A 10000-nucleotide genomic window follows, 5' to 3' on the forward strand; every position below is an offset into this window, starting at 1 on the left:
AGTCTGCATTTGCATATGAAAATTAAAAAAGTTGGTATGTAAACAAGGTCTCTTGCACTATATTGCATCCATTCATATGCCTGGAACCTAAGCTACAACTGTGAAATGGTCTGTTGTTTACTGGTCAGGATGCATTTGAAGTTTATCAGGGGCATAACTTACCAAGAAATACAGCCACTCACAGGTTTTGATTGAAAGGGTGGACATGTACCAAAATACACTTAATGTATAGAGTTATCAGAGGGACCAAGAGGGACCAGACATTAGAAAAGGGCTTTATATATTTTGACTATCAGTTCAACAATCAAAGCAAAATAATTAAAGAAACAAAGTTGACTATGAGTTGGCAACACTGCTGTGTTTCCGGGTCAGAATGCATTTTAATTTGATAGGGTCATGCAACCAAGAACCATCCAATCACAATCTTTGTTTTGTTGAGTGGAAATCTACATGTAGTTATATACCAAAAATTTATTTGAAGGGGAATCCGCACTGATCATAATTTTGTGGTATACTACTCAAAGGTATCATGCACTTACCTGAGTCAATGGGTGGCCCGTTTGCCAAGATCCCAGTTTATTGGTGAAACACATTAAAATTCAGTTTTACGCTTACCTGACAAACAGGCCAACCTGTTTAGCAGTTAGGCAGGCTTAGATATTTCTATGTAATTTTGTTTACTGGGCATGCCAAGCAATTTCAGAGCACTTTCCCCTGTACAGTTTGTTTTTTTGGTTGTTGTTATTAGTATTATTATTTTTAATTTTACTTCTTTATTACATATATATGATATTTAGACCATATAATTGTAGTACCAGGCTTAAACTTATCCCAGCAAACAGAGTAAGCCTGGCTAACCACATAATTGGGTACTAAGAGTAGGTATGATGTTAGCATTGCTGTGGGTTCCTACATTGGACACTCTTGAAGTGACATTCAAAGGTTGTTTTGTAAGTCATTTGCATAACAGTGTGCCTTCCTGCTTGCTATGAAGACATTGAGGTGAATGATGTTTAGGTTAATATGTCACAGTTTGTCTAAAATGTAATATGTACGGGCTTGTTTTCAATAGCCATGCAAAAGTATTGTACTCCGAGTAGGGAGGATGTGCACATTTATGTTTCTGGTAAATCAGCTTTTTTTGTCCTAACAAAAGGTTTTAATGATCTAAACTTTACCGTGTATTTCGTGTATGTTGCTTTTGCTTTTTTGCTTGTCTTGCAAGTCAAATTCAGCTTGCTTGTGTCTAATCTTCTAATGCTGTAGAGCACTAATCAGGTACACTGTAAATTGAAATTAACAAGTTAACGCAAATGAAATCAAATGTTGGTTTTTGAGGAGAGGGGAAAACCAGAGTACCCGGAGAAAAACCTCTCGGTGCAGAACAGAGAACCAACAAACTCAACCCACATATGACACCGAGTCTGGGAATCGAACCGGGGACATATTGGTGGGAGGCAAGTGCTCTCATCACTACGCCATCCCTGCACCCCAAGGGGTGCAAGGTAAACATAATGTAAATAAATGTAATTATGATATTTCCTTTTGAAGCACTGAATAAACAATCACAATTCCAACCTTCATGGCACCAGACGAGTAGATGCGTCTACCAGCAAAAAGCTAGTGAGGAAGCGGTCTGGCTTCAATGCCTTTACAAGTGAAATGCTTAAGAATGGTAAGTTTATTTTATTTTATTTTATTTTTTTTAGTAAAAGTTTAATTTGATGTAGTTTCAAAGTTACCTTAATAAAGCACACCATGGTTTTTAATAAATTCTGTGATGTCCAATTACAAAGATCCATTACTTTGGGGTCATGCTGATCATGACTCCAATACACACACCGGTATACAATATAAATAGAATCTATTACCTTACGTTGATAATGTTAGTTCTTACTGTGATTCTTAGTAAGTATTGTTATCATTTTGGACTACATACCATAATGATAATTCAAATTCAGTAATTAATTCTTGAAAGAGAAAGATGGGAATGTGTAATTAATCCATATCGGTATAAAGGAAAAATATTTGCTACAAATTTAAGATATTAATTCTCAATTTTTTTTTATTTATGGTAGTTGAGGTATCAGGGTAAATACCAACTATTGTGCCTTTTTTGTTGGAAAAAATACCCAGTATTAAGGGTTGTCTAGGTTCTATTTTTGATTTATGATGAGGTTATGTTGTGGTACACAGGAAAAACAATGGATGCTGCTGCAATCATTCATTCAAGCAGTGCACGGTTAAGAATTTTAATTATGACTCTGAAAAAAGGATTTCCCTTATGTTCATTTGTTTTCACAGAGCAAGTTGGTGGAAATGCTGAGGTTTTTCGTGCCCTTGGTGAAAAATGGCGAGGCCTTAATGAATCTGATAAAGATTCTTATAGAAGGAAGGCAGCTGAGTCAACCTCATTGACAGGTGTATCTTCACTGTCGCAAGATGAGAGGGCAAAGAGGATCATCAAGAATATGATGAAGGAGGTAGCTTGACCATTTGCATACAAAAATTTGTCACTTTGTTATGATAACAATAACAATAATATTAGTAACAAATACTTTCAACTTAAATATTCACATTAGGAATATTTCATACATTTATGCTCATTAGTGCACAGTTATTTTGTCGTTATGGGGAAGTTACTGTTGGTGTGTAAAAGATCAATTTATGGAAATTATGTACATGTGTTTTAAATGAAAAGGCCAATGAATAGTAAACAAGGTGAACCTCAAACATTTTGGGTGCTCTCAGATTTCCAAGTTTGACAGTAAGGGTGTTTAGATTCGGGTAATGATATATAAATCCTTAATAATATTATCATGCCATGGATTAAGAACAGGCGACATGTGACTGGAAATATTCCTTGCAGGGCAAATCTTTTTGGGTATATTTATAATGGCGAGCTGCTGTCTTGTAAGTACCATACAGATTTGACTTTTTAAGTAGTACATGTAGTTCTCTGTGTGTCACTTCTGTAATTTGAACACAATAATAAGTATAGAGGCGTGCGTGTGACCAGTGATTACTGCATTTCTATTGGCTGGCATGGCATAAGCTATTACAATTGTTACAATTAATTTTATTAAAGAAGCACAGGCTAAGCTTTGGTACAGATCAAGCAAGCTTGAAACTAGTAGAAGAGTGGTTGGAATGATTATAGTTATACGCCATAATAAGACAGTACAATGCCAATCTTAGTTTTGATAAACTTAATTGCAGGTCGCAGAAGTGGAAACATTGGGAGGCCATTGTTTGTTGCTGTGTGGTTTGGATGGAACACTCTATCAAGGAGCGTCTTCAGTTGGGGAGCGGGTGATGTCTGCACCTGGTTGCAATATTATTCCCTTGTTTTCTAGTTACTTGCAATGTAAGTTAAGATTGCAAATCAGTTACAGAATTCAAATTTATCCTGAAAGTGGCATAAATTTATTTGGAAAGTTACCGTTGCAGTGATTTATTTCTTCACCTTCATTGTCAAGTGATATTTTAACTGAGCCTTTTACGGGTGTACTGCTTTAAATAATGTTGCAAATATAATTTACCTGTTGTATAGGCTATCGGATGGGGTGAAATGTTTGCTTCAGTGGTCTTGACTGTGGTAGTTCTACAGCTGTGGTACGTAGCTCAAGCCCCTGGAGAAGTTATCCTGTTTCTCTGGAGTTTTCAAGTAACCTTAATGCCAGTGGTCGTTCACTTCCCTATTGCATTTAAAATCGACTGTTGACAAAAGCACATGTGCACTAGTACCTCGTTATTCTATATATTTGGCTTACAACGTACATGCTTCCATTTTTTTTTTGTTGTCTTGGATATGTTCCCGGGATCTTGTTGGCTGACATAAAAACATGATAAGTGTGATAGTTTGTGTTATGGAGTGAATCACATTAAGCCACTGGTTGATTACACGAGGTCTTTCGGTGATTGGCATTGCACCATTCCCAGCTGGCTTCAGAGGTCAACAAAAAGGCTGACAAGGTAGAAAGATTTGAAACCTTGGAAAACGGACAGTAACTTTTTAAAATTTATTATCTAGACAGAAAAATCTCATATAATGTTTGTAGGTTATCATCCAGATAACAATTTCAAACAAACACCAACAGCAGAGGACTGTGGAGTACGAATAAATTGAACTATATATGCCTTGTGTTTAAGATTTGGTTTGAATAGACACCTCAAGGAAATGCTGAGGACATGAAATTGCAGCAGACCATGTTTACGAAGCATACTGCACGTAGCGGCACTTCTTTTAAATTGAATCAGTTGCTTAATTTCACTGGAGCTTTGTAAAAAGGCCAAACGCTTGTTTCACGTTGCAGGTTGGAAGTATAGTTAAAGATACCTTAACTGCTGACCCCCAGTCATAAAATGACTATCATAAGATGTAGTGTTTGGGTCAAAGTACTCATTATTTTCCGAACGGGTAGCTTGCAATTGTTGCAAAATCCAGTATTGTTTTCATGCCAGATTGCTTTTTTGTCTGCGTCAGCGGTTAAATTATTTATAAGTACACTTCCAACCAGCAAAAGTTATAGACCGAATGCATAAATGGTGGCCCAAAATCACTAGCCTCGCTCTCAAGCAACGTTTCTTTTGTATTTTGTCCATGCAAACGAGGCTAGTGAGTCTAATTAGTACATAAACAAAAAAATATTTCTTGGCCGCCATTTATGCATTCGGTCTAGTCGACCCTGTACTGTGCATACACGTTTGCTTTGCAGTTGTATGTCATGAAGAATTAATATTTAGACATGTTTCTTGACTCTGATTAAAAGATAGACACGAAACGTAACTTGAAAAGTTACGAGTCACAGACCCAAATCATAGATGATGTTAGCAGCCTCAACAACCTTGGGTCTTGTTGGATAACCCTCTTGTCAATCTGTACACTGATGCACCAGGGATTACACGTCCAACAATTATTGCTAAGTATGTAAAGGCCAATGATTGCCCTGCAATATACATATAAGGATTTCCTAATTCATTAGTATTTTTAAAAGTACTGGGAGAAACTCCCTAGGAACTTTAGTTCTGACTGCTGTTTTTGATTATTTAAAGGTCACCAGGACAAGAGAGAGGAAGTGTCAACAAAAACTCTTCAGGAACTGTTCAATGCCAAATATAGTATGCTATTCGTGTGTCTTAGTTTTGTTTCTCCCTCGATACATCTGGTGTTTTCCATCTTCAAGCGAACGGACAGCAGAGAGTCTATCAGCCCCTCATAGTTTGCAAATGAGCATGGTGTTACAGCTGTAACTTACCTGCAGCATACTTTGCTTTTTATAAGCTCTCTATAAGTATCCTCTAAAGGCAAGCCATGCTAACGGCTTAATCCGAGAATTGGGCTGATCTCTCATATACCTCATCTACCCTCCGTCCCTCTGTACCCGATGTTCCTGTTTACCCGCTCTTCCTTTATACCCTCTGATCGTCTGTCCCTCTGTTCCTCTATACCCGCTGTCTCCCCTCCCTGTGTTCCCCCTGACCCCGTAGTGGTTCGTTCCTCTGTACCCTGTGTAAGACAAGTTCTGTTCCTGTGTACTTAGTATTTGTTGTATGATGCTATTAGCTGTTAATGTTTAACTATTTCGGGGCCCGGTATGTGAGAGACTACCCGAGAATTGCGTTTTATCTTTGAGCTATAGCTTGGCGAAGCTATTTATGAAGATTAACTATGTATTTTGATCTGTATAGGCGATCTTGTCAAAGAAGAAGCCCGCAAAATGCCATATGCTAAGCTTCAGCAGCTGGGTATTGTTTTTCAGGACTTGCCCGATGATTTACTGAGAGAAGTTGGAAGAGTGCCGAGGAAGCCTGCTCTGTATGGTAGTGGGCAACGACGCAAACTGTGGCAGACACGTCATCAATGGACTTTAAGTGTTTCCTTTTCAATGGATACTTCCTCACCTGCCAATGACGCCCCATCTACTAGTGCCGCAATCACCAATGTTCCAAGTATCATTCGGGCTTCCCCATCCACGGCCATTACAGACACAACTACTGCCCCTGTCAGTGGTCTCACACTCAGTTTATGTACGGCAAATAGCCTTCCCACTAATTAGCTCTTTCTCTTCGGTCCCCGTCAGTGATACAACAACCACCATATACAACGTTTCGGTCCCTGCTGTTGTTCAGCCTTCAGAAATCCACTCATCCACTCTCCCCTTTGGTGATAGCCCCGCCAGTGTATTTTCAACCTTTGTCCCTCCCAATCAAGCTACTACCCGAGTCCAAGTTCGTCCACCCACTTCCACCCGTCCACGTGGGCCATTACATAAACAACCTCCCTCTCAGACTGGTTTTATCATTCCTCAAGGTAAGATTGCATGCTTGCAACACTACAAATATGATTGTTCAATGTTCTTTATCCATGTGTTTTACTTATATTCCACAGGCACCTAGTTTGGAATGATGCTTCCTGACACAAGCAGCAGAATCCATGCGGTTTGTCTTGACTTCAAGAACTCAAATGCACGGTCGATCAGTTGATCAGGGAGATGTGGTGGTCGAAGTTCTTCGAATGCTGAACCCAGCACTGCATCCCATACTTCCTGGTGCATTTGATGAGGAAGAATAGAAATCAAAATGGCCGCCGTATCGGTAAAAAGGTCAATTCCAATTCACATTAAAGTTTTCTAATCTGCTATCTAGAGAACGGTCTTTTACTACTTTTTAAATATGTCATATCATGTAATTTTTTATTTTTTTCATAATAAAGTTTTTGATCGATTGGTTGATTACTTTTGCTGATCTGTGCGTCCCAAACGTTGGTTTAATTAACGGAGTGTATGTAGAACTGTACCCCGATCCGCTTTGATTACCTCTTGGTATTTGCAACAGGACATGAAATTTTCTGTATTTGTGTGATTTCAGTTGGGAAAATTGAAATTTGGATCGCATTTAAGTGTGATAAAAAGTTAAGCGGCGTTTTGTGGTATCTTTTGTGTTCTGATGTCGGATCCGACTTCTACTTTACCGGCTACTGATAAAATCAAACTGTTTGAGCGATCTTCGCCAGTAATAAAAAAAAATAACAAGGGGGTTTAAAGCAGATCTAAAAAACGTTAAAAACTCAATATTCGCCCCGCCTTCTGCTGTCTTCTTCAGAGGAATGTACTCTGCAAGTCACTGAATGAAAATATATAGCAACTAAAGAGGTCATTGTTCATTGTGCGGTCCTCCAAAGGGAGGAAACCAGTGATGAGTAAACCCATGGGAAGGATGCTCGTTCAGTAACAGAGTTCTTGTCCAGAAATGAATGCTACGATCATGCGATTGATCTTCCCTTTTTATTTGTCAAGTCGGTGACTGACTCCCGAAACAGGATACCCGGGCCGACAAGTCGGTCAGTTTGAAAAAAAGGTAATTGTTTTGACAAGTCCAAAACTTACTGCTGAATATGACACTCTTCCCCTTCATAAAGGGCCGAAGACAGGCCGATTCCCGGTCAGCGATGGGGAAAACCGGGCCGTTTGGGCCGATTTCATGTCGGCCGACGAGACAAGTAGCGCACTTCCCGGTCGGCCGAGAGTAAACCCTTCCCGCTTCCCCTTGGCCGACTGAGGGAAAAGTCATTCCAAGTCTCCTCCTAGCCAGGCCCCTCCTTCGACCCGACCCAGGGCGGGGAAGGGGCCTGTTGTCATCGGACTCTGCAGGCCGGCCCTCCAAGTCCCCACGGTCTTGCCCCCTCCCTCTCCTGTTTCGGTGCCGGGGCCTACACACTCGGCATGGGAATGAGCGATCCGCCGGGGAAAGAGTCGTCTCCGGAACTCGTCGGGAAGATGTCCTCCGTAAGGAAGACGCATAAGTCGCTGGCCCGTAACTTTCCCCCCCCCCCCCCCCCTTCCCTCCGACCCAACGATGTACACGCAGTATCCCCGAGCGCATGTCGTAGTGCCATTGATTTTCGTCCGGCGTCCCCAGGGAGTGCTCTCGATACAGGATACGGACTACTTTTGGGGCCGTAACTGTTGCTCCCGTACAGCTGGAGTACCCCGACACAAGATGTGCCCTCGGAATCATGTGGTGCACATCGCGGTGCCATCGGTTTTCCTCCAACATTCCAACATCCCCAGGGAAGGTTCTTCATAAGTGACAAAAACACATTTTGGGGGATATAACTCCCCCCGGTTTTGTCAGATCCCCCCCTTAGTCAGCGAGCTAAACCTCCTAGTCCCCTTGCAGGTGCCTGCTAAGTTTAAGGGCCGTAGCGTAAATCCGAGTGTCGAATTTAGCGACCATTACTCTTGTCGACTTCTGAAGAGCCTTGAATCCAGCGTGGAAGTACACCTAACAACGGATTCGCACTGCCAAATTACGGCAAAAAAAAACCATTTTTCGTTTTTTTTGGAGTTAACCCACAATGTCATATACCATTGTAAAGGTCTCGACAAGATTTATCACGTGACAAAGTTTGGTAATCCTGTGTCATATTGGGTACCATGTATGAAGTTTTTCGTCCATAACATTCATAGGTTTTATTCCCTTGGGACCAGATTCCGTGTGCGGCAAGAACCCGTGGTCCAACGACTTTTGGCACCCTTTTCGCCCCGGGGCGAATCGACCTTTCCCCGCCAGAGACCCGAGAACACCCCTAGTTGAAGACAAAAGTACCCCCCCCCCCCCCTGGACTCGTCCTACCCACACCAGACGCCCCCCCCCCGAGACCTACGCGACAGCGCCCCCGGGTTGGCCAAATTTTATATCCCGGGGGAGTTATCCCCAAAAAATTGTTTTTTAGTTCTTGGCGACTATCCTCCCTCCTCCACCCCCCTGATTTGTCCGGGAGTCGCGGGGTTGGGCTAGAAAGATAACACTCGCCATGACCAATCTGGCGGTCAAATCGGTTTTCCCCCCCCCCCCCGGGAAGGAGCAGCACCCCTGCGAAGATGGGATTTTTGCGGTCTTGCTGTTTCCCCCCCTTCCCCCCTTGAGAAATACGCCCCCTAACACGCAAGGAATGACTCGCCGTCCGATAAAGAATCCCGGGGTCCCCCTAGTTTTGAGCTGGGACCCCCTAACTCCGAGAAATGCACTAGCCATCCGAAGGGGCATCCTGTGATGCCATTAGTTTGTCTGGTTCGTCCCTAACCGATATAGGCTGTAAGCGTAACACCCGCCCTTCCCGCTATGACCCCGTAACCCCAAGAAATGCACGCGCCCTTTGAATTTACATCTACATATGGCATTGGTTACTCTCCCAGTGGGAAGGTTGCTACTCCTCTAGCAACCAGTGGGACATCTGCATACGATAGAGCATGTGTTTTTTTTTGGCGAAATACCCCCCCTCCACGAGACCCCTGCAAACGACCTCGCCAATCCAATGGCGCCTGTTGTGGTACCATTGGTTCCACTTAGTTGTCCCTGGGGAAGGACCTGCCATCCAACATGCAGGATTTTGTGGTACCATCCAGGTAGTCTTAGCGTGCCCCCCCCCCCCCCCTCCCAACTCCCAAACTGCCCCAACTGCTTTCATGCTACGACCTCCTAACTCCAGGAAATGCACTTCCACGGTGAAGTTACATCAACAGTTGGTATTGGTTACTGTCTACCAACCCCTGGGAAGGCCAGGAGCCCATCACCCGGAGCGTGCAACTTACCTATTTTCGTGCAACGGCGTTTTCACAAGTAAGGTTATTTTTAGATTGAATTTCCCGCTAATGAGACTCCCACAGGAGCCCGATGACCAATTACAAGAAATTAAGCTGACGTCATAGGGTCACCGAACCGGAACTGCCTTTGTTTTTTGATCTAATTCGCGAGAAGGGCTAGTCTAAAAATAAACCTACTTGTGAAAACGCCGTTTCACCGACGCTGCATGGAAGTTGCACACTCCAGATGGGCTCCTGGGAAGGCCCAGAATGTTAGCAACATCATCCTTTATTAATTTGTAAACGTACTCCCACCACACCTTACAGAATCTGCAGAATCTCAATGTTTTGTTTGACTCGAAATTGGAATCAATTCATATTCAATTCCCAAAATTCCAAATATGTGTCTTAAA

General features: G+C 42.3%; 2 pseudogenes; both read left to right on the forward strand.

Annotated features, from left to right (window-relative positions):
* LOC138038269 (uncharacterized) overlaps positions 1-2 on the forward strand; it is a 4680-nt pseudogene extending 4678 nt beyond the window's left edge.
* The window catches only part of LOC138034401 (uncharacterized), an 11449-nt pseudogene extending 4875 nt beyond the window's left edge, over positions 1-6574 (forward strand).
* Positions 6575-10000: the final 3426 nt, after the last annotated feature.

Source organism: Montipora capricornis, chromosome 2 (assembly GCF_036669925.1).
Source record: "Montipora capricornis isolate CH-2021 chromosome 2, ASM3666992v2, whole genome shotgun sequence".
Taxonomy (NCBI): domain Eukaryota; kingdom Metazoa; phylum Cnidaria; class Anthozoa; order Scleractinia; family Acroporidae; genus Montipora; species Montipora capricornis.